Source organism: Danaus plexippus, chromosome 14 (genome assembly GCF_018135715.1).
Source record: "Danaus plexippus chromosome 14, MEX_DaPlex, whole genome shotgun sequence".
Classification (NCBI taxonomy): Eukaryota; Metazoa; Arthropoda; class Insecta; order Lepidoptera; family Nymphalidae; genus Danaus; species Danaus plexippus.
The window spans coordinates 5,128,796-5,156,789 of record NC_083546.1 but is presented as its reverse complement, the minus strand read 5'-3'; the positions used below and the strand labels follow the sequence as shown (position 1 = coordinate 5,156,789).

At 28.8% G+C, this 27,994-nt stretch overlaps 1 non-coding gene across 1 annotated transcript; it reads left to right on the top strand.

The window, feature by feature from the left end:
* Positions 1–24,433: 24,433 nt before the first annotated feature.
* On the top strand, positions 24,434–24,517 carry Trnal-uaa (transfer RNA leucine (anticodon UAA)). Its single transcript has one exon. It is a non-coding gene; the product is annotated as a tRNA-Leu (tRNA).
* Positions 24,518–27,994: the final 3,477 nt, after the last annotated feature.

The window sequence follows — 27,994 nt, the reverse complement described above, 5'->3', positions numbered from 1 at the left end:
TTATATATTAATTTATAGTAACGTAATAAATAATATTTTATTATTATATTGTCCTTTTCACCTAAAAAAAAATTTTTTTACACACTTTTAAAAGTGTAATGCAGTGCGATTTGTTCTATGAACAAATAAAAATTGAAATAAAATTTTAAGGCTCTTCTTGCTCAAGTTGCTTAGTTTTTATCTCATTCCATGCATTGTAGTTTTTGCCTATATTATAGACACAAATTATAGCTTATCTGATGTTAAAATTTTCTTTTGAAATTTCCTTTTAACTTGATTTAACTCTTGATTTGGTTCATCATCAGTTACCACACAGAACCTTAAACAAGGACATAATAAGAATTCCAGAGCATGAAGATGCTTAAGATTTTTTGGCATTCTTAAATCTAAAGTCTGGCTTTATCAGATATTGTTTATTTCACATTACCATAGAAAGACAACCAGAGGTACCGGGTTTCATGATAGTTTTTCTACAGTCCTTACAAACTGAAAAATACGAAGATATACCAAAAACATACATATCTTTTATGTTCTGTAATGAGTATTTTTTTATCGAAATAAAATCTCAATACATATTTACTGATGCCAATTGGATTTGTATAAATTTATACATTTCTTTGTATCTCTTTCTATTATGAAAAAGTAAATTATTACTTTTTATGTCAGACGCTATAAGGTCGAAGAAACTTATTTCACTTCATAGTAAATAATCTAGAATACTAATTAAATTATAATGTAGTTTGGAATCAGACATACGCTTGTACAAATGCTACACAAAAATTATCCTCTGAATATAATTATACGTCTTCATTTAACATATAAATTTATATACAGCGTATTAAATTCCAATCTAAAAGGTCATATAATAAAGCTTTTATAGGATAAAAATAATATTAGAAAAATTTAATTTCGTTTGGGATACATCAACACAAGATACATATATCACCATTTAGCAATAATTGTTTCATTTCAATCAATTAATACACCTTATATATATTAATATGCCCATACTTATAAAAAAATCGTAAATAATCTGATCTTAAACGTATATAGTTTTATTACTTTATTCTGACTATCGCCCAAATATTTAATTTTTAAACGCCTCAAAAAATTTAAACGTCCTTTCAACCATACACCTCTACATTCAAATTTATAATATTAAGAGTAAACATAACATTTTATATGCTCGTATATATATACCAGATACTTATCCCGGTAAGAGCAGATTGGTCTTTCAAGGATAGTATATATTATTCTATAATCTTTGTTCTTATAACGAAATTCAATTATATTTTTTAACAAATAGATACTATACTCTCTTTTCATCAAAATGTATTTTAATGTTATGTATGTTGCATAATTAAATGAAAATCTCTTAACAAATGTTCTCTTTTATATAAAAATATTCCAGACTCTTAAGCACATCATTTTAATTACTTCTCATCTGTATCTATTTCATCGGAAGATACGCATATTAATTTTATTTGCTTAATGGATACCAAAATCAATTGATATATCCTATTCAAACAACAGATATTTGGTCATTGCTTTAGCCAAGTTATATTTACATTATTTCAATAACGCGATAGCTAATAAATGTACTTTGTATAAACATTTTAATTAAAATATGCCACTAAACAATTAAAACTTTCTGCCAATATAATTAATATCAGTAAACGATAATAATGTCCTGTAATCACTTTCTACTAACACATCTATGCAGAAACAGTTCGAACATATCTGTGCAGGAAGTGTCTAAGAACTGTATTGTAAATATTACATACCATATAATATACTGTCCGGTATAAACTTATAAATGCTGTATACATCAGTGTGTGCAAACTTACTTCAGTACATTTATCAAAAGTTTGCATAATCAAACTAAACCATAACAGTTTCCAGTCCTTTATTTACATATATAACTACGTTAATAAAATCAAGTACGAAACTTTAAAATTATAATTTCTGTTTTATATGCCGATGAAACATATAGTTAAGATACCGAACAAATTGAGGACTGGTAGCCATTATATGTCATTACAAAACAAATCGTTAACTTCATACACACATGTAACGCTATAATGATTTTCTGACTAATTTAATCATTTGATATTTGAGACAGTGACAAATGTGCTAACTAATCAGCCGCTATCACGTTTTCACGAGAAACTGAACATGTCATAATGTATGTAACAAATACTCTTAATTACGCAGTAAATTGGTGAATTCCTTTGAGATTAATTATACAGACTTAAGATGTTACATTCATGTACATTATACGTGTTAATACAAAATAAATAACACGTATATTTTATAAGTGTTGTAGCTAAATGTAGATATTTAGTTTTACTATTAGTATTGGTTTCGTTGAATATTTTAGTACTTATTACTTTTATAAAAGACATTCCATTAGTTTAATAGGTGTTTGATATCACTACAATTCTTTGATAACATTAACAACGAATAATTTATTCATATATTGATAGTAGAATTTGTGAGTAATAAATATCATGGATATCAACAAAAGTAATGCCATGGATAATCAAATCAAAGGGTTAAATAAAACCGAACGATCCCAAACTGACTATTAATCATTTAGGTAAGGTTAGAAGAGGAAAATTTATGGAGATCTTTAATAAAATGTTATTCAAGAACATTTGAATCTGTGTCAAAACATCGGACAGTAAAGTGTATAATTCAATAGAGGAAATGAATTGAGAAAATATTTTACATTATTTCTTTGTAATTATATATACATAGTTTGAAACGAAATTTTAAAAATAGAAGTTCCTGGAGTAACCTTATAAGAGAAAAGGGATATTCACGTATTTATCAAACAAAATGTCAACGGGTCAACCTCAGATTGTAGGCAAAACAAAAACATATTCGTTTACATCCAGTACGAGAATAATGTCCCGCGGCAAGGCATTAAAATGTCGTTATAATAATATTTTTAGGTATTCTTTGTTGAAAACAGTTTTATGGTAAAAAGAAATATAAAGGCTCCAGAAACATTTTGTACAAAAATATTTTAGACATTACATTACAACGTTAAATAAATGAGGAAAACACGTTTACTTTACGTAGTAACAATACAAATACCAAAAATAAAATATTTATTAGAAACGAATATTAATTCCAAAAAATATTTAGCAAAAGAGGTTTTATATAATTTTATTAAGATTTATTAATGGATGCAAACTATGTTCGTTTTAAAAACCATTTGAAATTTAGACGTCGCTGTCAAGTATACAAACAAATAATTCAATGCAAGGGAAGATCCTTAATGCCGGGCGAAATATCGCAGTAATAATTAATTAGGGATCCATTAAGCGAGGTGTGATAATCTTTACGGAAGTCACCGGTAAATCACAAGACCTTATCATTATATACTTTAACCACAAACTTCAAAAAGATTCCAAAAACAAAACATTTTATGTCAACATTTTGTTATGATTTCTATATAATTTAGTTATTAATTACGATCATAAAAGACTTTTTGGCAGATAAAATCTAATAGATTTGCTTCACTTTGTTCCTACTGCCCAATTTATTTTATCACCTAGATCTTAGTTCCAGCAGTTAGCCAATTAACACCGTCCGGTATCTGTCTTATCGGGGCAAGATGTTTTGTTCCGCCGCCACCTCCTCCCAGATAAGGGTGGTTTAAAACGATCAACACTCTTTGTTGTCTTGCCGCGATGCAGGTGTTTCCTCTTATGAAAGATAAGGTTGTATTAAAAATATCACACTTTAAGCATTATCCATTTCAAAATCTCAATTTCTTTCATTCATTAATTTTGCAACACTTTTATATTTATCTTATTCTGTATAATCATATAATCTAATTCTGATTACGAATGACTATACAGTTATGATAACAAACAGTATGAAAGTGATGAAAATACGATTCCATTCTGTCCATTTGATAATTAATTCACTATCAATACTATTTCATCTAACTGCTTATGGCACGTCAAATAAACGTTAGGTATCATAACTTAATTGCCTAATTTATGTAATGTACTTCGTTTGCTAGATTATATATAATAAGAGCAAATTATTTCAACAATAAATATGTTTAATTTACGGTATCGCGTGTATACAAGGAAAAACTAGAGATATAATTTTTAAAGAATAAAAGGACATAATAAAAAACATTTGGAATATATAATTATTTCGTGATACAATTTTACTAAATTAAGCCAAATTGTTGATAATAATTCTCTTTTTTTTTATTTCACATCATGCATCTATACAGAAAAATGTAGTGTAAGTTTGAAAGTAGAATCAAAAGAAGAATATTTCTGGTTTATTGCTTTTAAAATGGCTTCAAATATTTATATTTATTTCGGACCGCCAATTATTATAACTAAAGAAATGGACTTTTCGTATACCAAATTATATTATAAAGAAAGATCCATTTTCAATTATATACCTACAATAAATGTAAAAAGCAATATGACTATAGGGAATTAGAATGCACCGTAATATAATGTTATAATAAAACTGTGGAAGTGCCGAGTTTATTTGGTCTTTTCATCATCTAGTCCTTTTTGATCTAATTTTTTTATCTTAAATTCTTTTATAAGATAATTGTAATACTACATGAGCAAATTATCCGTGATGCAAGAAAGAAATTTATTAAATTTTGAACAATAAAAATTGTATATGCATCAATTGCCACCTGGTCAGGTATGGGATCACTTTGTCTTCATTACCACTCAACAAAATCAAACATCCGGGGAAAAGGGTTTTAAAAAACACTAAGCAACTATTTATAGTCTTTTATATTGTTTCCTCTCACCTGTTTCATAAACCCTGTTTTTGTCAAAAGAGTGAAACCAGTTAAGTTTCTTGTGGATTTTGGATTTTTCATTAAATAATAGTGCAACATCTGTAAAACTGTGCTCGTTATTAATTTAGCAGTTCACACAACTCGTTTTTGTTTCTTAAATTTTTACTTTTCGATATTTTTAACCAGTTGTTCTTAAAAAAGGTATGAAAATATTAAAGATAATATGTCAGCGTCTTACTTATTTATTTTAAAATAAATTTCTAATTTCTGTCATTAACATATATCAAGCGAACTTCATTCGTAAGCGTGCCTTTGTTGTCTCGAAAACTTTTTCTTCACACTTTTATCGACCAAAATATCTTGAACCGTGAATTTCTTAGAACTACCCTTTAATATTCTTCAAATGTTTACTGTCGCGGAAACAAAGGATCTAGATAACTGGTTTTTAAAGTCTGAGAATTCAATATCAAGATTCTAAGCAGGTGTTTTAGAAACACGGCGCCCGTATAAAAGATACACACTGATATTTATAGTCTATTATACGTATGTCATAATGACATAATAGTATTATTACGAAACCATCTAGGAAATCTACAATTAAGGTGATTATTATGTAAATATTAAAACTATTAGAAGTATATTTATTCCTATTGCTGATATACAACATCATAAGTTATAATAACATGGAATATAAAAATTCATCTGTAATTATAAAACTGTTAATAATCTATAAAAACTATCGCGTATAACATTCGTTTAAAAATTTTTACTAATTCATAATTTGATTATAAAACTAGCCTTTCTCAGGGACAGTGTGTCAGAATGTGTCCTGTAAAAAAGCGGTAGTTGCCTGTCTTCGCTTTGTCGGCCCTTTTTGTTGACAATTTGACTATTTTAATTCGACAGCCGCGATCAAGTAGCGATGAAGTAATAAAATATGAAGCGTGCGATGGGCATCCGTCTTAGACTTTCATCTCGACGTCATATCAATTAGAACTTTAAGCTATTATTCCAAAGCTATTTATAGTAATAATCAGCTTTAGTAGAGTTTTAGAGTACACTTTGAAGACGATACAATTTTTATTGACTTCTTAATTAAAAGTATAAGGACTACCCCATGAGTTAGATATAATAATTCAACCAACTAATTGGGTGTAGTAGGTTTAGTGAATTGAATGAGTAATTACAAACAAATATTAAAGTAGGAAAAATAAAACAAAACAAACATATTGCTTTAAAATTTGTTAAGGAACTGTAATTAAAAAAAATACAATTATACGATTGTAAGGCTTAGGAATATAGTCTTTGGAGTTACAGAGTTACGAAACGCTGACACTAGCGCCATCTCTTAGCGAGTAGAGCAAAATTCAAAAAGAACTTAAAATTAACGAATAAAAATAAGAAAATAAAAAGTAAGGTAACCAATATACAAATAAAATTCAGGTAATTTTTTTAAAAAACAATTTAAATTTGTAATTAATTAAAAATTGTATGGTAATTTACAAAGGTAATTAATAAAGGTAATAATAACATGAAAACATTATTTTTATTTTAACTCGAATGTAAAGAGATTATATTAGATGTGAAATGGATATTCGGGTGCTATCTGCTAAAAGGCCTATCCGGCTTAGGTTACTAAATCGCCGGAAACCTAAAACAACGGTTATCCGTCCGGTTACCGAAATAAAATTATAAAAAAATGTTAATAATTTTATTCATTATTTACATCTTTAGAAGTATTAAAAGTTAAAAAAAATTTTAGAAGCATATACCTTCATTTGTAAAATTAATTACGGATATAAAACTGAGTATTTCAATGTCACTAACTAACTTTAGAATATAATTTGACGTTATCTTATAAACAAATCTATATCTAAATAACATAATTTACATGACGTAATTGTAAACTGTACTGTATTCTGCTTTAGTGTGTATTCCGTATTTCCCAAATGTAAATCCGCTTTGGGTTTATATGGTCCCTATTCTATACATGCTATCTTCAATGTACATATTATACAGATTATTAGTGATAAACCTTTAAATAAAATACTTTTCAATATCTTTCATTTAAATTAAGTCATTGAAAGAATCAACACAATTCTTCAGAATAGCCAAATAAATAGAAACCAAATGTTATGCCTACCATTAAAGACTTTTATAGTGTTGCTTAAATCTTGTATGGAATATAATTAGATATTTTATTTGTAAATTACACAATAATTGAAATATTACAGATAAAATGAAAGTTTTTAAAAATTTAACAACATTTCCCATTTTAAGTCATACATGATGATGATGACAATGTCGAAGTAATCAAAAAAAAATATTGCAAAGTATTAAATTGTTTTTGCTATTGCGATGGTATATTAAAATTTAATGAATAAATAAAAGGCATTCACAATTTAGGAATAAATCGTTCAGAGAAAATTTTATGTACTTAATAATAACGAAACAGATGCTTATAAATAGATGTGCTGAGCCATGAAGAATTTTATATTTTCGTAGGTACGTAGCTATGATTTATTTTTATAATAAAACATAGTCGTTAAAATACAAAATTACTACTCCTTCAATCCTTTAACGTCTGTTATAAATAATTGTACCCACCCGCTCATCACACTTCAAAAGGAAGCAAAAAATATATTTTTACTACAATATGAAAAAAAATATAAAAAAAAAATTATTGAATATTTTATATAAGATATTTTTTCATAGCTAAAAAGCAGTAACAATCATTTTGAAGCTTTCGTAACATTTAAATGTTTATTGACGAAGAGATTGGATGAGAGTTTTATATTTCAGACAATTCAAAGAGAAAAATCTGCTGTTTGTTATTATCATAGTACCTTGAACGTGGGTTTGGTTCCATCAATATTTCAGCACTTACTCTTCCTGGGCTTAACCGTTAGCGTATAGTTCCATTCCCTATGTATAGTCCTGGGTGGGGCAAGAAGGAGTATCAAGCTCCTAGTGACTAAAAACCCCCCTACTTTCTCCTGCTCCAAGCCAGGCCGCGGTACATCAATGCGCTTGCACGCACAACCCGGCTTGGCTACGGCTCTAGGGCCCCATCGTTGGTGGTCGGATAGCTCTTTAAGGCGTGCGCGGTACGCTACGCGCCGTACCCTTGGATCTGTTTCTCATCGGGCGACAAGCTACCCTTGCTCGCTGTCCGCAGACCCGTGATTACGGTGGCTGGAGATCGTCTCGTGATCCCCAATGCCTGGAGCGTCCCGTACGGCGGCTAGGGCGTGAGGAGGATCGTTCCGCCGCCAGGTTTGCCGCCGCTTGGAGCGACCTCCCGTTCACTAGCACCAGCGTGTCGTTAGCGTAACAATCCATGCTGACGCCTCTTGGAAGGTCGATGCGCAGCACCCAGTCGTAGCCGATATTCCACAGGAGCAGGCACGGAACCGAGCCTTATGGAACACCGCGCGACATCCAAAATGCAGCTCCAGGGCAGCGAGTTGAAGGCGTTTATTATATCCAGAGACATCGCCACGACAACCCTCCCTCTGGCCACTGCAGACCCCGTCGTGAGGTCCCTGACGCGCATGATGGCATCTACCGTGGAACGCCCTCTGCGGAAGCCGAACTGGCTGTCTGCTAGATCTAGTCCGCTGCCTGTAAGGTGCGCGACGAGGCGGTTCGAAAGTATTCTTTCGAAGAGCTTTCCCACCTCATCCAACAGCACTATTAAATAAATTAAGTTAGAACTTTAATCAATTTATTTTAAATTGTAATTAATAAACCAGGATTTTTATAATATTATATGTACCTAAATCAGCATCATCATCAGCCTATCGGGGCCCACTGCTCAGCAAAGGCTTCTTGTCACACGGAGAAGGTTAGAGCATTAATCACCACACTTGCTCAAGACGGATTGGCGATTTTAATCTTATAATTTGAAATTATAAGACTAGGTTTCTTCACGATGTTTTCCTTCACCATCCGTCAGTGGTGTCTAAATACTCTTAGAAAGTACATATGACTCGGAAAAGATCACATTGGTACTTGCCAAGTTTCGAACCCTCGCCTTCACGTATGAGGGGCGGGCCTTTAACCTTCAGGCCACCACGACTCATAATACCTAAATAATAGATATTAACTTTCGCAAAGTGATAAATTTATTTACTTAAAAAAGGTACACATCTTTTTCTCAACACAGCCGATAATTCTAGATACAAGATTTTCAATACCGGCCCATATTTTTAAGATAAAATGTTTCTTCCACAGCTTTCGTATTTTTATTTTTTATTTGAATTATTAAACGAAATATATAAAATCATCTATTGTCAAAATTTTTATAAAACTTAATTCTTGTCTGTGGTGAATCTTTTTTTTTAATTTAATGAAAAGTTTAAGATTCCTTTGAATATTTTATTATTTGTATATATTTTAAGGAACTTTCCCTCTGTGAATAATTGGTTATTTGTTTCACTTAATATAGTAACTCTTATTAGAGATTTAACCTAATCCTAACAAACCTAAATCTATTCCTATAAAGTTTGTCTGTGTGTGATTGACTGTGTATGATTCTGTTCTCTTAATTTTATTTTAGATAATTTACAGCAAAATAGTTCTAACATTTTTCATTTATGAATCATCAAATATATTGATACCATCAACATTTTATTAACGATAAACTAAAAAATATGCATTAAAATCCTTTCAATAGTCTAGTTCTTCAGAATTTAAAAATAACAAACACTCATTATAGAAGCACACGTATGTAGAGTACATTATATAATAATTACGGAATCGGTATATGGGACACACTATACTCTTTTGTAACATATTTATATGAAAAGCGAGCGAATCTCTGGTATTTGATTTAATGAAGTACTGCATTAAAATTTTTAATTTATATTTCATTTAATGTATTAAATGATCCAAACAATGATTATAATTAGATCTGAGATTTTCGCGAGTATTCATTTAAATGACACTAGTGTTATTCGGATTTACTACGCGGATTTTATTATTTAAAAACTACATAATCCCGACGTTTCGGTTACTTTGCAGCAACCGTGATCACACCTCGTCTGCCCGTGATCACGGTTGCTGCAAAGTAACCGAAACGTCGGGATTATGTAGTTTTTAAATAATAAAATCCGCGTAGTAAATCCGAATAACACTAGTTTCATTTAAATGATTATAATTACTTAAGATTATAAAGTTAATAAAAACATTAATGCTTAAATAAACGCTGGTTTACATTTAAAAAAGTGCAGCTTTATATACATTACAATTTTGACAAAAACGAATTACTTAATTTTTGTATGTACGAGTTTTATTGCTACTTTCATTAAATCTTAAATAAATAAATTCATTTGAAGATAGATTTAAAATGCTTAGAATTTTTTTTCCTTCTCGGAAACAATTAAAAAGTACTAAAAAATTCTGTCCACGTAAAGTTTCAAAGAAATTAAACGATAAAATTCATATTCAATATCGTGATATATTGAAAATAAAAAAAAAATGAAAATATTATTACTATGAAAAACCTATTTCATTATACACTTCCATCACATAAGCAATTTCGATAACGATTGCTGATGGAAGTGCTAAAGAGCCTTTGACCTGTTAAAGTATATTTGCTAGCAAAAAGTCGACAAAATAGAAAAAATATTTTATTTTTAACAGAATGAACGGATTGGGTGAGGATTCTAGTAAGTATTCTTTATAAAGCAGCTAGGGGCTGAGTGTTGCCTCCATATCTTAGACGTGATTTCAGAATTTTCTTTTATCCAAACTTCGGGGGTCCGTCTAGAGAAATAAAAGTTTCATTTTAATTATTTTTTATTACAATAGAATCAAAGAGGCCTCAAAATACATAAATTAATCATAACCAAAAAATATGCCATCATTTATCTACTACAATCTCATTTTGTGACTTTTAGTCAAATGCTACAATTATTTAATAAAAACTTTCGATCTTCCTAACTTATCTATATTATTTTCAATATATAGTTTATATAATGATTAAAAATTATACAAAATTAAAATTGCTATACAATTTCAAAATGATAACAGTATTGATTTAAAAATATCCTGTTTGACCACATTGTATTTACATCAATACAACGTCCAAGTATTCTTCTTATTTCACCAATCGTATGGTCACACAAGCTATTGCTAATATTACTAGCGGGCGACCCATTCAAATCCGTGTCGATCCCATCATCCCATCTCCTTTTTCATACTGATGTTTACCTTATATCTTCTCCAAATTACTTATTCAAATCTCCTCGACCTAATTTTACGTCTTGTAGTCCTCAAAAGACTCATTGTTTGCTTCCATCAAAGACCCGGTTTTGTTTGGGCAGACATTTGTAGCATCTCAATGAGGTTTAAATTAAAATTTTCATATTTAAATATCTTTGCAGCTTTCTTAAGGTAGATAAGTTTTTCGGATGAGTGTTCTGTTCTTTTTTTTGTAACGAAAATATTTTTTTAAACAAACGTATCTAGCGGAAACTTAATGATATTTTTGTTTCGGTGAAAAAATATAATGAAATATTAATTTGGACTATAAAGAGTGAATATATTATAAAGCAAGAAGATTGAATCCCTGCAATTACATTATTGCTAACAATGAATTACAAAATAACATAAACATTAGAATTAGTAACACATAACAAATTTCGTTCACTTCAAATTCAGTGAACGTGCGGACTATAAATTTTATTCAGTATTTAAGTACATTTAAATGCAAAGCCAAGAAGGGTAATTATGCTGAAGAAATGTATTGTGTAAGTGTACATTGTTTGACAAAATTTCGTTAAAAAAGTTTACTTCTCTAATTCAAACCAAATTAATAAGAGGGTTATTCTCAATGCGTATATAATTTATTCAGGAATGTAAATATACCTGGTGTCTAAAAAAATTTTTTTTGATGAAAATTCTTTAAAATTTTTTATAAAAATAAAACATGAACTTCCTGAAAATATAAACGAATAAAGTTATAACACAATATAAATAAATATAAAAGAAGGCCTTGATAATTCATATTGAAATATGTTACTTGCACAAATGCCTATAAATCTGTATCAGAATATTTTATATTAATTCGCACAAATATAACATTATCCAGCGATGGTTGTTTATGATATTTTTATTACCGATTTACTTAATTCAGGGTGAATAAATGTTTGAAATAAAAACAAACATTTTTACGTTCTGTTTGCTTTTCCTTCAAATCCTCCTGATTTGATCCGATTGAGCAGGTTTCGAATTAATTTTTAAATTCCCTTAAGTTGTTCGTTTAATTTAAAATCACTAGAAAAGAAAACTTTTGTTGTTTGGATTCTTTGAAAACGTGCATAATTTCATTAAAAAAATATTTGGTGAATTACCCCTTGTACACTCGGTTCATAACATCACTAGTAGGTATTTCAATCATTTTACCGCAGTACTGAAAATTACGAAGTGTAGTTAAACTGTCATAAAGCCATAATGACTCCTATTATATATGACCTTCGTCTAAAACCCGCACTCTATATTTGTGGTTTCTTTGTTAAACTTTTATAGGTCACACTAAGACAAAAGGAGCATTTATACAATGTTACAATAAATTGAACATACAAAATGCTTCCAGTGTTACTTTGTTAAGCTGGTGACACACAAATGATGCATACCTAAAATTCATTTAAATAAATTTCTTTATATAGATTGTTTTTGTTGATTTAATAAAAGTTTTCTTAAATATCACATGCGAATCTTTATAATAATAATAATAAAGATTTTATAAAGCAAATTCATATCAGTAAAGTGACAGCCTTTATGACTTGGAACTAGTACGATCACGCTATCATACAAAAGGTTTCATCGATAAACGACATTGAAATAGCAGACAATCAAAGGGAACGGTAGTTGTTAGAAAAAAATCTATAAAACAAAGAATATTTGTTTAAAACCAAACCAATATATATATTTTGGTTATATTTATATATATATATATATATATATATATATATTGAATAATATTCTATTACATGTAGCATTTTTCTTGATTTCATTAAAAATTATTAACAATTTCATCTTTTTTTCCAGTGTTTACATAGTAATATATATACTCAATACCTATTTTATAACTTGTAATTAACGATTTGATTAATTTTACATTTTTAAATAAACGCAATTTCTTCCCGCAAAAGCAATTATATGGAACTCAAAAAACTTTATAAATATTACAATAAAACTCTTTTGAGTCTGATTATCATATTTATATTATGAATTGTATAAATATCACATGAAACAACCTATTAAATATAAATTTCTGGACACAATATTAAGTTATAAAATTTTAATACATTTATATTTGTTATATAAATATGCTCAGTGTGAGCAAAACTTAAATCAGTTGTCCCGTTATTAAAACGGTCTCCAAGTTACATAATTTCAGTATACTCTTGTTATTCTCCAAACAATTTCACCGTCGGTTTCCCGTCGTCCGTTGCATTTATACTGTACGTAAATCGAATAGTCACGAAAACTTTATAGTACGATTATCGCGACACTGTCCATTCATATGATCCCAGAGCACGCCACGAGAAATAAAAGTATTATCGTCCAACCGGGATTTTAATCCTTTATGAGCAAGCAGTATTACAATTCCTTTTTACAGTCATACCCGCATGCGCTTCATATCTATTAAACTTTGCTTGTTAATGATGCTTATATAAAATGTATATTCGTATGATATTCCAATATATATTTTACCTTCGATTATTGATATTTACGATAAAAAATATGCACATAAAAAATATTCAAATTCTGTTATTAAATGATTTGTAAACGGAATGAGAGAGAAATAATTATTTCTGTATAATTACGTATTGACCAAAGTAATTATACAGTAATAATTAAGATGTCGGATTGTTTACATAATATGTACTAGTAAAACAATGAAATGAAATTGTCAGTCGGGAGGTTATTGGCAATATCTTTATTGAAAATCGACGTTATTAGTGTTGCGTCAGTGTTCGACCCAAACACATAAGTCACTCGTCCCAGGGGAAACCTTTGAACTAAGCCAACTTTGCCAGGAATTTTTGCTATCCGATAAAGGGATAGATAAATTTTATACGCCCCGTTTGGTACGATAAAATTATGCGCTAGATATTTGGTTTACCAACTACACTTTATCCTAGCGCACAAATCTGGGATAAATTATACATTATTTTCTTCTATACAATGTGTCTGTAATAAAGATATTTAGTACAGCTATAGTGAAAAAAACAAAACATAATTTTATTGTCATGTGTATACAAATCGTAATTTCCTAGCAGTTATTCTGTATAGTCTTTTCATTTATGAATAATTCAATAAAAGCAATATTTATTAAATGCTCTGAACTACCCATTAGGACGTAACAACGTTACACGACTAATCGACGGATGTTTAGGTAAAGGATCTAATGCCAAAATTGGATATCATCCTCCGTTGGGTCCCTTGGAATAACTTAATCATATCAATAATAAAAAACAGGTTACTTCAAAACAGTTTATGTTCGTAATGGCAGTCACTTTTCATATATTATTTAAAAGAATACTGTTCAAAAGTTTTTTTTTTAATTATATATTTTCTTGCACTTACCCATTTCGGGATTCAAATTTTTACAGGTTTCTAATATCCTAATACGCCAATATATACCAATTCGTCTATAAATTATATTTCATGTTGGCGTCTCATGATAAACTACAAAGAGAAAACGGGATCATAAACAAATTCACACTATAATAATTGTATCGTATCATAGAGACAAGTTTTAATTATCATAATAAAAGGTTAACGAACTTAAAAAATATTTCGATATGAATTTTATTTTCTTGTTATTATAAGGCTTCTTCATTACCCAACCTTTACAGTCAATATTAATGAACGATAAATAAAATATTAAACTCACTCAAGATCGGAACATAAATAACAGAATAACCAGTTCCACAATACATATAGATATTATAAAAATACTAACTGATCATAAAACAGTTCTCAATGATCAACTTGGAGCTTTATTTATAATTGGCGAGTTTTCTATGGACTAATAAAGCGCATAATAACTTTCTATAGTGAAAGTACGGTTAGGAAGTTGAGTTTCCTTAAGTAGAGAAAACGTAAAAATTCTCAATTATGCTTTGAAAATGAGTTTAGTTATAGCGGGCTTTCATAAAGTTTCCATTGCGGTAACGGCATGCCGTCGCATGTACTTAAATACAAGATAAAAACATACATACAAGCATATAAAATATTTGAAACAATTGACATAAAATTAAACATAAAAATCCAATCAGAGTCTCCGTCTCAATCAAAGATATACGCCTTACCCGAATTTCGAGTACCAAAGAAAGATCCTTTAGTAAGCACATAAAAGGAAAGAGGATAATATAAATGCGCCTTTTCGGGTCATGGGTATTATAGTTTTGAAGATTTCTTTATGAATCAGTGAATTATATATGTAACTACATTTACAAATGTATGTAATGTGTTTCGTATCAACCTATGACATAGTAAGGATACTTAAATTTTTAACAATAAATATGACATAAAACTAATTACATTTTAGTTTTAGATAACATTTTATTCTTAAATTTAGAAATATAAGAAATTCTAAGTGCATAATTAAATTATTACCACTTGTTATTGATGTATTCAACAAACCAGTGCCAATATCTTAATATACCGAGCACCACTCGGACGCAGTTGCTCTTTATCTTGACCTACATTTGCCGTTTCAATGTACGCAAGCCACTTGACCTTTATTTGAAATACTAATAAATGTAACACATCATCTATAAAGTCTATAAAGTACTCAGTATCATGGATTATTTATATTCACACTTATAGTCATGACTGATTTGAATGGAAGGCCACGTGATATTTTGTATATGACATTCAATATTTAAACGAAGAATTCTTAATTTAATACATGTATTAAAATATGTATTATCATTTCTAAAAATATCAATAAATTAACTCTGGAATGTTTAACTGAATAAGTTTTAGATTATAAATATATTCATTCATATTTATAATCATTTATATATAGAAAATGACAATAAATTTTAATGGTGTAAATGGTGTAAATGGTGTAATGGTGTAAATATTAATATAACCATATTTTTTTATGGGTACTGTAAATACGTAATAGTAAATACTTCAAAAGACTTAAATGACAATAATATCATGGAAATCTATAAGTTAAAATAAACTGTTTTAATAAAACTTATGTATGTATATCTTATAAAAATGAAATAAAAAATTATAGCTGAAAAGTATTTTCTAGAAACTGCTTTGGTATGTTAATTTTTTTTTATCTTTTAGGAAATGTATAATTGAATCCTTTATAGTACACTGGAATGGAAAATGTAAATCTAGTTATCTGAGAGCGAGAACTCAACAGAACAAATCCGTGGGGAAAGTTAAAGGAGACAAAATGTGGCATGTGGTGAAATGAATTCTTTTCTTTAAACAACAAGCTTTGGCCGATGGCTTCACTCTTTTCTATGTTATTGCGAAAAAAAATACCTCATTTCCTCATCGTTTAAATTGGACTTTACTTTCATACAAACCTGGTAATTTGGCCTAAAGGTAGAAAGTAAAAGATATTGTCGTGAAGAATTCTTTTGTAACAGCAGCTACTGAACTTCTTAATTATATGTTCTCGCCAAAAAATGTGCAGTGAATTCCGGTTATTTATAAATTGAATTCAACGTTTTACAAAGATTCTTTGAAACAAACACAAATAGAGAAATATCGACTCGATCTCTTTACAATTTATTTTCCGATTCCTAATTTAACATGATACTGAAACGAGTTCAGTAGCGGATGAAATAACGATTCAAGGAATGATGTATGGACTTTCGTATTAAAATTAATATACGCAAATGGGTTTCACTTGTCCGGCATGCGGTCCTTTTAACTGCGGTTGCCTCCAAATAATGATTAACTCGATGTAGTAGCGGTTTAAAAACATGTTTTATTTTGTAATGAAATAAATTAAACATTGTGTTTAATTTACAAATTATCAGACAAAGGCATTATTACTAACAGACTTATGAAAAGAATCAGTTCGAAATAACAATAAAAGATATAAAAGTACAAAATATTTTTTGTTACTTAACATTTCTAACTTTTAATCCAAAACGGTAAACGAAACTGCTAAAATGCCATCTATTTATTTATTTTTATTCCACTTTACTCTTCGTTCAATAAACTTTTTAGATAAGGATGAGTGAATTAACTTTTTATTTATCAAACTGGTTTACCTTTACACTTTATCGAATTATTGCTATGAGAGAAACTTTGTGTACGTGCTTAATTTGTTTATACCACATTCATACATACATAGGAGTGTAAAGAATTAATTATACCCAACTCCAATTCCATATAATCTTAAAGTTCACGTGGTAAAATGTTTTATTAAAAAATGTTTTATATATAAACCAATTCTTGTAATGCTGAGCGAAGTATTTGTTTCCTTTAAATTTTTACATTCGGAGAAATTTATTTCTTTGTTTTCTGAAAAATGGTATTCTATATTGAATATCAATTAGATTTCTCTACTTTTAATTAAATAATACACATGCTTGTATTTTTCATTTTTAAATAAGATAATTTTTACTGAAAATTATTAATTTTTAAAAACTGTTCATACATGTTTACGAATAAGATCTTATAATAACGATATTCTGCTTAATGAACCCTCAAACTTTGATTTAACCTTAACGTAACCTCAAACCCATCTAATCAAGTCTTCTTGAAGCCGAAGATAAGCTTTTGTAAGATAATTACATTTGTACCTCATCCTGCAATTCCATTATATGTATTTAAGCCGGCTGATACTTATGTATTCCACTGACGTTCATAAACTCATTTGTAGCGACTAACTCCACAGCTGATAACTAATACTGTAGAATCCCCTACGAAAGACGAAAATTAAATTTGTATTCCGATCGTGAAATCAAGATAGACACTTCGATGCACATCTGCGTCTCAGTCTGGCGTTTACATATTTGTTTACAAGACTATACCGACAGTTTTGAGCCTTATTTGCAACAATATAGGGTGGTAAGAAACGCAAATCTAGTAAGGCATATTAGCGTCAAAAGGATTACAGTCAGGACCACCAAGATCGCATTAGATGGACTAAGGTATAGTCTCGTTTGTTTTATTTAATATGAAATTTCGATTCTGTAATCCAAAATTTAGGGGTTTGACAAATGGAGTTGTAGAATTAACTGACAGATGTAAGCACTGATTCAATTTTGACATCCCTTAAAATTTAATTTAGTTCAACCTGTCAAAATTCCTTTTATTCCTTTCTTTCTTCCTAAACGGTTTTTTAGTTCTAATCGATAAAATAGACTTAATGTAAAAAAAAAAATTAAAAATCAAAACGTAAGTGGAATATTGTATATTTAAACATAGTACATAGAAAGTGACAAATATTATAAAATAAACTTTTCCTGCTTTTTTTATTTATTTGATTCTTACATTTTTTATACTGTGGATACCAAGAAAAATTATTAAGGAATGTGGATAAGCATTATTTACACATTCGAAGCTGCCGGCAAAGCTAATCATATAGTAGTAAATATCAAATTTTGTGAATGAACTGGGAGAATATATAAAAGCTAGTTTAAAATCTTAATATAATATATATATATGTGTGTCTAATATATATGTGTATATAGATGAGTATCTAGTTTCAGAGAAATATAAGACTTATTAAATATATCATACATGCTGCATTAGAATACTTATGTGTCATCTATCAATTTACTTTAGAATTCACAATTAGTTTACTCTAGAGCGGTCATTTGAAAAAGTAAAAAAAAAAATATTGCATTCTATATTAAAATCTCTATTGAGTAAGTTATTCATAATACAAAATACTTTGTTATGTTTTCGAGACAAACACATAAGATTAGATATATTAATACAACGTTCATATAAAAAGATATGCAAATAATATAAGTTTTTATATTAATATAAGTTAGCAAATTGTAGATAAGAATCGTACCAGTTAGTATGTAGAACCCATAATACAGAGTCTTATCTATAATACAAAAGAGCCAAGTATATAAATAGTAATCACTTCAAATAGAACTATCTACATTTTGCCAAAATCCATCATAAAGCTAACGAAACACGGACCTTTCTCTAGCTTCCTATCAAGATATTTTATAGCATTCTCCGGGATCGACCTTTTGCTGACCGCAATAAATGCTTTCTAAAGAGATAAAAATGACAGAGATTCCTTTGTAGAAGCTGGACTAAGATGACCTTAATGAAAACTCGAGCCTTTGAGTACTTATCTTGAAAATAAAATATTTGCATTTTTAATTTAATTTATACTGTGTATAAAAATGTATTTTAACAACTTATTTTGAATAAAATGTATGAATTTGATTTCAGTTTTATAAATAAAATTAACATACGGATTACTCAATACACATGTTGGTTGTTGTGAAAACTTTATACAATGTTTTCAGCGATTGGAATGTAATGTTTCATATCGAAAACATGAAAAAAAATATTTTAAAAACAACATCAAATATTTTTCAGAACTTATATTAAAATAACATACATTTCCATCAAAATACAATGTAACGTAAAAGAAAAAGTTAAAATAATTTAATAAAACGTAATAAATTAGAGTTATGAAACTAAATGAAGAATCTTAGCTCTAACTATTATTTTTGGGTAAAAATCACCTGGTTGAATGTTTAAAGACCAGACGCCCGTCAAATATGTTCTAGTTAACAGCAAAGCGTTCTCGCCTCATCAACGCTAAAGAAACCACATCAATGCATTCACAGTTAGAGTGAAGTAAAATATGAAAGGGATAATAGGGTTGCCAACATTTTGAAACAGACAATTTTTAAGTCTAAGGTTATCTGTGTGAATGTAAAAGCATTAATACAACATGCAGATACTTAATAGAGGTGCCTGAAATATCAAAATTTAATGTTAAGCAAAATATATGCAGAGATGGCATAAAATCACATATAACCAAAATCGTGATCACACTGTAGTATAAGAAACTTGTAATGTATTTTTTTTTAGCTAAACTTACCAAAATAACAATGTATTAAAATTTTAATCCTAAATACAGAATACCACAGATATAGTTCAAATAACAGTTGTTTTCTAAACATTTATTTAGAAAACTCATCTCGAAATCAAAATCCAGTATTAAAAACCGCTTTGTTCTCGGATTTATCCTCAAAACTAACCGCAAAACTGTCGCGGCATTCCGAATAAATCATGTGTGGAGTGGACAAAGCGTTGTTTAGGAATTTGTGGTCGTTTGCGAAAATATTAGTGGCTTACCTTTTATGCACTGCGGTTAATATGTTTAAACGTTACCTTTGATTCATCAGAAGTTTACCGTTTGCTTGTGTGTTCTTTTTATTTTACTCTGTGATATAATTTTCATATTTTATTTCAATCTTTTGAAGGAAGGATTTCGTGACGACGTCTTTTCTAATTTGTTAATTCAATAGGATAATTATCATCAGAAATTTTTTGTTTGACTTCTGATTTTTTACAATTTATTCTTATATGTTTAGGATAAGATAAGTAGAAAGTCAAAATACACGGATAATAACAAAATAACATATTATGTGTAAATGAAACTATTGATCAAAATATGCCTATCCTGTTGTTGTAAGTTCATTTTATAATAAACGGTACATTGGGTCACGGCATCAAATTCGCAAGTCTGACTGCGACGGAGCGATAAAACGCTTAGCCAAAATCTGCGGTTCCCCGGAAAGTTTAGACCTGCTTGGATACATATACCGCAAGTTATTAGCGAAAACATAGTAGTATTAACATTGAATCACTTTACATTTTAAACGTTTTTAAATATACATTTCAAAACTGATAATTCAAGAAGTCTATTAATCTGTTACACTTTTTAAAACTCTCCTACTTCTTTCCAAACATTAGGCCTCATTATTTACTCCTTTAAATTTTGGAATTATATAAAGTTGGACTTAAATGTTCCAGATATTTTTTTAGTAAAATTATAACAAACGTTCGTACAGTATTTCATTCTAACTTGATTTCGTAAATTTATATATTAGAAAGTTGATCAACACCTACTTCATAGTTATATAAAGCCTGTAACTTAAGCCATAACAAAATCAGTTGGTTTTACTCCTAGCAGCTTTGTTGGTTCGTTACATCTTTAGCTAGCGAATAAATTTTTCTATGAAGAATTTGCATGGCCGATATAGACACTTGATTTAATGTAGGTATTGAATATGTCTATTAAATTCTTTATAAAGATGTTCAATGAAAAGCCATTTATGGATTAATAGAGTGTACCGAGGAATTATGAGTCTAAAATAAGAAAGAAGTTATGAAATCGCTTTTAAACTTACAAGACATTTTTTTGTTAAGTTATTAGTTTTTCCCAAGTTATAAATTGTGAGAGAATGTGTAGAAAGCCCTTGTTCTTGTATACCATTTAAACATGCGTGTGTATATGCTTATTTGTTTTTAAAACCTGTGTCTTTACTAATAGCTGTAATAATTAAAATAATACTTATTTATATATATACGTTTATATTAAATATCTCTTTCATATCTTAACATGCCATTAAAATCTTATGCAAACAATTTTTTAATATAATAATTTATACAATTTTAAAAACATAAACATGTCCTAAAAACGTATGGATGTTTTTTTAAAGATCCACCGTCAAGCAACCGTGATCCCGGGCAGACGAGATGTGAATGTTTGTTTATTTTTGAAAAATTCACATCTCGTCTGCCCGTGATCACGGTGGCTGCAAGGAAACCGAAACCTCGGGAGTATGTAGTTTTTAAAAAATAAATAAATTACGCGTAGAATAATCTGAAAAATATTAGTTTTATTTAGCTTAAGTCTGGAATACCTAACCCCTGATAAAGTTTAATAGGAAAATTAAAATTATCGATTTTGTATTTGCTCGCGACAATTTGTGTTTCACATATATCAAGTATCAATTAAATTAAATACGGCTGGTGATATATATTTTTTTATTTATCTGAATTAACAAATCAGAAATTAAACTTCGAGTTTTTAAATAAGTTAATTTATAATATACATTTACATTAATTTTTTTAGTGATAACGTATGGACAAAGTTTTGTTGTACTCTATATAAATAGCTCTAGACATAGCATTTTTAAACCTTTAAACATTTCACAATATATTTCTTCTACTCCATTTCGGAATGCTTTTCAACTACGACCTAAAGAAATATGTATATATCGGCGCAAGCAGCTTCAATGACGGATGCAACATGGAAATAACTCAAGGCCGTCATCAATTATTATAACAACATATTGGTCGTCGTTACTATTGTTAAAATTAAACGAAATCAAAGAGAATAGAACTATGTTTGAATTCTGGTATAAATATGACGTCTGGACACACGACAGCGGACTGCAGAGTTCAGCGAGTGCGGATCAGAAAGAATGTGATTATGATGAAGAAAACGTACTGAAACAAGTGACATTAGTGACGTTAGTGAGGCTGGCGTCCTCTCTTTAAAATAATGAATTTATAATAAATCCGATATATATAATAAGGTTTATATATTAATAATACAAATATATTTTCTCTTTCCCTCTATCACGTCTTTTCACACACATATTATGGAAACGAAAATTTTATGCAAAAAAAGAGCGAATAAATGGCAAAGAATTTAAAATTGTAGTGTATCAAATCACTTAAGTATTATATTTTATAGAAAAATACTGTTGAATAATATTGAACTTGTTAACAATTTCCAATCATTAGAGTATCTAACAAATTTATACTAAAAATATTATAAGAATATAAATTATAAACAATTTATGGTAAAAATAAAATACTATTAGTACCTTGATTATTATTGAAGTAAAATCCAATAACTGCCTCATTAAAATTCAAAATCTTAAAAATTAAAACATTATATCTATATTGGAGTATACAAGTAATTTACCTTGAAAAGATGTACATAGATTGTTATATCCAAGCCCAGTTTAAACTGTTCCTACATACAGATTGATAAGAGTTTATTAGTAGGCGTCACCTTCGAATGTCCTACTTCTCTGACCTACACACGATGGATGGCGATACGCGTCCGCCTACAATTTAAAACTTACAACTCTATTCCGCCGTCTTATTGTTAGCTCACAATGAATAAATGGCTTTATCGATGAACAATGGTTGAACGCGTGTCATATTAAAACATTGTACCTCAAGATAACAGCTTGAAAGGAAATGTGACTTAATTTCAACGCTATAATATAAAACTATATATAGTTTTATGTAATTGCCCAAATACATCGATAGAACAAGGCAATGAGATTCATAATTTTAGTATTTTTTGTCACGTGAAAACAAAAATTAGTCCAATTTAAAAATAAAGGATGTAAAATAAAATAATGTCATTTTCCTTAACCATGAAAATGAGACATTAGAGATGTTTTTTTTTCGCATAAAGCAATTTAGCTGGCTATTAGACCGTAACGGAAAATAAAAACATTTTTATTTCACATTCTAGAATTACGCGCGCGAGAGTAATTTTCGCAACGCAATTACATTCGCAATTAAAACCTGTACCCTCGAGTCTCGGAATCCCGTGAATCCGGGATCTGGTATTTGCGACCCTAAACTGACCTCACTACATAGCTTTATTAAATGACTTGTCTCGTAAAATGGATTATTTTATGAATATTACTCATGTAATTCGTATTCCTCTGGTAATATTACTTTATTAACAGAAAATGGAATATTATCTATAACCTTTGCTTCACATCTTATTATTGTAATCAAAGTGTGAAATTGGTTAATTGTTTTTATTTTTTAAATATAAACAATAACACTTTGACATTGAGTTAGGTGAAAGTAGGTCACACGAAAACAATTCCAATGATAAAGGCATAATAACTATTATCGACTACGTTTTTACATGCATGTAAACAAAATCAACGATTCAATCAATGACCTATAAAAGTGTTCGGAAACATTGAATTTTTAACGTTATATAATTTTAAAGTTCGAAACAAATACACGATGTTTAAACGAACTTGCGTTTGTAACTAAATAACACAAGACTTAAAATGTATAATACATTTGAAGTAAGAATGACATCCAGCTATGTTTTATTTATACTATTCATAATAGCAATTCTTTATACTGAAAATTTACCTTAAATATTTCTTTCACATGACGTAACTCATTTAATGTTTGATAATACTATAATATTTAATTGTATTCTTCTTCAATGGAACCTGACTACATTTAAGAATTGGTGTTGTGTATAAAAATATCCCCATTATTTCAATCTCATTATATTAAAACAAAAAAAAAATATGTTTAAATGTTAAGTTTTAATTGACGTGGTGATTAATTGTAACTGAAATGTAGACCCAAAATTACATAAAATTATATGTGACACAGTACCCAAGATTATAATTTGTCCAACAAAAAAAAATTTACGTTGGCAAAATATTTGACCATTCCAGTGTGACTGAAGTGATAGCTTAATAAAAATATATTTATGTAATTCACTTGTAAGATTCATACTTATGAATATTGTTAATAATAATAAACATATGTTTGTAATTTTGAATGATTTATCTACAAGTCAGGTTGGCCGAGTGGTCTAAGGCGCCAGATTTAAGCTCTGGTTCCCGAGAGGGAGCGTGGGTTCGAACCCCACACCTGACAAAACTGTAAATGCTCTTTTTATTAATTGTAACTACTATATTTTTCACTGTAAATATTTTAAACAATATTTTCCATTAAATTAAAACGATGCTGTCATTAATTTTATTTTAATATAAGAGAAAAAATGTAACACACTTTTTAAATTTAACGCCTACATAAATATGTTCAACAATTTTAATGGAAACGATTCCATTATTTATAAACGTAAAATAATCCATTATCATTATATTAAATTTACCGTTTAAGTTTAATAAGTGCTATTAAGTATCTAATATTTTATATTATAAAACAAATATTTCGATTTGAATATTATTACAAGAATCTCAACGTCGTAGTAAAATTCTAAAGTCTGAAAGAAATCTTATTCCCTCAGCAACATTCCATTTGGTTACTTTCCTCCAGCGCGAATCATAAAAGACTAACTTTCTATTCTACGAGAGCAAATTTCTTTTGAAAATATGTTTACACTTTAAAAGAGTAGGTCCTAAAAATAAATAAAATTTATACAAAACACGTAATGTAAATTAGATTCGCACTTAACAACTCCTTTCTCGGTCTCAACCAAATTGTAGTTAAATGCTTAATAATTTCCCTTTAGGGGAGCACATAATGTTTACAGAAGACAAAATACGTTTCCCTAACGATGCCTGTGAAGTATCAGTGGAAAGTTCCCCAAGTTATCATCAGAAAATATATTAGATCAGCAAGTAACAGAAAATGTACAGATAAATTATAACAATTTCATCTGGTTCTGGTTTGTTTTGTATATTTCATTTAAACTTGATTGCCATGCTAAGTTAGAAAATTCACTAGTACTTGTTATGTATGAAAAACAAAAGTGTAAAAATATTTTATTGTTCACTAACTTGTTGATATCATGTAATTTTTAAGTAAGTTTTCTTATCGTAAATTAATAGTTTTAGCTCATTTTTATTCCTGGGTATGATTACAGTGTCCAGTGAAGCCACATATCCAATAATAATAACAAATACTTGAAATTAAAAAATAAATATTCGGGAACTAAAATGAAATTTAATAAGAGTTATGTTAGTTATTTATAAAGATATACGATCGTCAATATACAAATGTCATATTGTATATCTCTTCGATCTGAATGTTATAAATTATTTCTTAATTCAATCATTACTAGTCATTATTAGCAATCACGTACATATATACAATATAAATAGTTAGAATATACATACATAAGATTCAAATACAACAATATGAATGTTATTTTTGAGCTGTTCATAAACATACATATCTTATATTTGAATATTTTTTATTAATATTGTTATATAAAGTCTGTTTATGTCTGATTAATTTTTTATATTTTACCTAATGCATCATCATACGTATTGGATATAGATTTCTTTAATCGCTTATTAATTTCTTTGAAGCCAAAACATTAATCTGTTCTCTGTCATATTTAACCAATAACACTGTTTGGTACATTTGTTTTTTAATGTTTATAAATCAAACTGTAACATTCGTATAAATTACATAACGTCATGACAAGCAAAAATTATCACGACGTCTGCCTTTTTTAAATTTCCTTTCATTGAGTTCGGATGGATAAAATAAAAATAACATTTCGCTAATAGATTTCCTAATGTGAACCAATTTATCTGAAACAACCACTAATATAAAAGTTTATGTGGTAACTTCATCTCTAAAATTAAAAACATTAAGTTAACATTTCCAATGAAACTATGAACGAGTAATTTCCACTGGACTATTAGCAAAGATACAGTTCCAATTGTAGGCCAACATCCAGGGAAGTAATTAGCTGTCGTTGTTATGAGACGCGATTCAGCGACTTTAAGTCGATATTACGACAAAAACCGTTGGAAGTTTAATAGGACAGGTGTAAGTTCATGCCATTGCGGGTAATTAAAGCGTTGCAACTTGGCAAAGTCGGCTCTAACATGAATATTCTATGCAACAGCTTTGCTAGTTCTCTAAACAGGTGATCGTGAATTCGCATGCTAGAATCTTAATATACTGTTATTATGTGTTCTTCTGGTACATTTAGCTAAGTTGTAAGCTTAAGCAACGGCTGGCTTAGAAGTTTTGCAAGCATCAGTGCACATAATTGCGACCTATTTTGGCCAAATTCAATCTGGAATCGTTATGTTTTTATTTTTTAAAGTAGAGTCATTGTAACGTTTTTAATTGTATTATTTTATTCTCCTTTGGGGTCTCTTCTATCCCCTTTGTGAGACAATTAAACAGTCATAATAGATAATAAAATAAGAATAAGTTGAAAATATCCAATATAATATTTAAAAAAGATTATACAAACTTAAATCATAATTTTCTTTTACATTTCATCTCAAACTTTTAAATTTAATCCTAACCTAATAATTTTTTATACGACATCCTACTGACCTTATTCTGTTACGAAAAATATTTCATTTGGAAAAAGGGGGCTGGAGTTCAACAATAAAGTCCTTTTTTCCGACTAATATAACTCTAATTAAAACAAAAAATAATACAACGACACTTTAGTGCGATCCACTCGCATCTGAACAATTCGCAGATAACTAATAAACAACTAACAGCTATTTAAAATATGCTTAGCAAAAAGGATGATAAAAAAGATTTTATGTAAAGGTAACTTTAAATCTTATATTTATTCCGCAATATTCTTAATATTTTCTTAAATAAGAACCTTTTCCTGGCTATTATAAATAAATACACAAAAAAAAATTGTGAAATCAGTCCAGACGCTTACGCGGCGTGTCCAAGAGATATACGGATTTATTTAATATAGATTTGTTATTTTTTTTCTAAAATAATGGCATCTATTCTTAATGTCTTTACTTACGGACACTAAAGCTTTTATAAATGGATTCTAATCCACGAATATAACCATTAGAGTAAAATGGGTGCCCTCCAGCAGTAACCTCAAAACTCGTTACCACACTTCCAATGTAATATTTAACGAGCATTCAAGACGATGCGCTAAGCAGTAAACATCACAAAAGACCTTTGATAGAACCCTCGGCACATTAATAGAGAAAACTTTCAAAATAATTATAACGTGTTGCAGAGGGATCGGAGTGCACTTCAGAATAATGACGGGGGATATGTGAATGTAGGTTTTGCTTCTTCAACTCCCTAGTAGAAGCAATCGGAATTGTTAATGAAAATACTATATAGGTATATAAAAAGAATTGTTTAAATATAGCTAAAGAAAAATAAAGACAATAGGTAATTTGTTATTTACGTAAAAAATGCAAGAATTTTTGATATCTATAACATATAGTAGTATAACTTGTTTTTTAAAGTTATTTAATTTAAAAAAAATCTGTTAATCAATCAAACTTTGATAGAATAACAATAGATCGGCCAGTTGCTGAAAATTTTTAAAAAATTTTAATTTTATCAGGTACAAATATTAAAGAATCCTGTTACTAATTAAAGAGTAAATTTATAGTTACATAGAACTGTTCATAAAATCGAATAAAAATC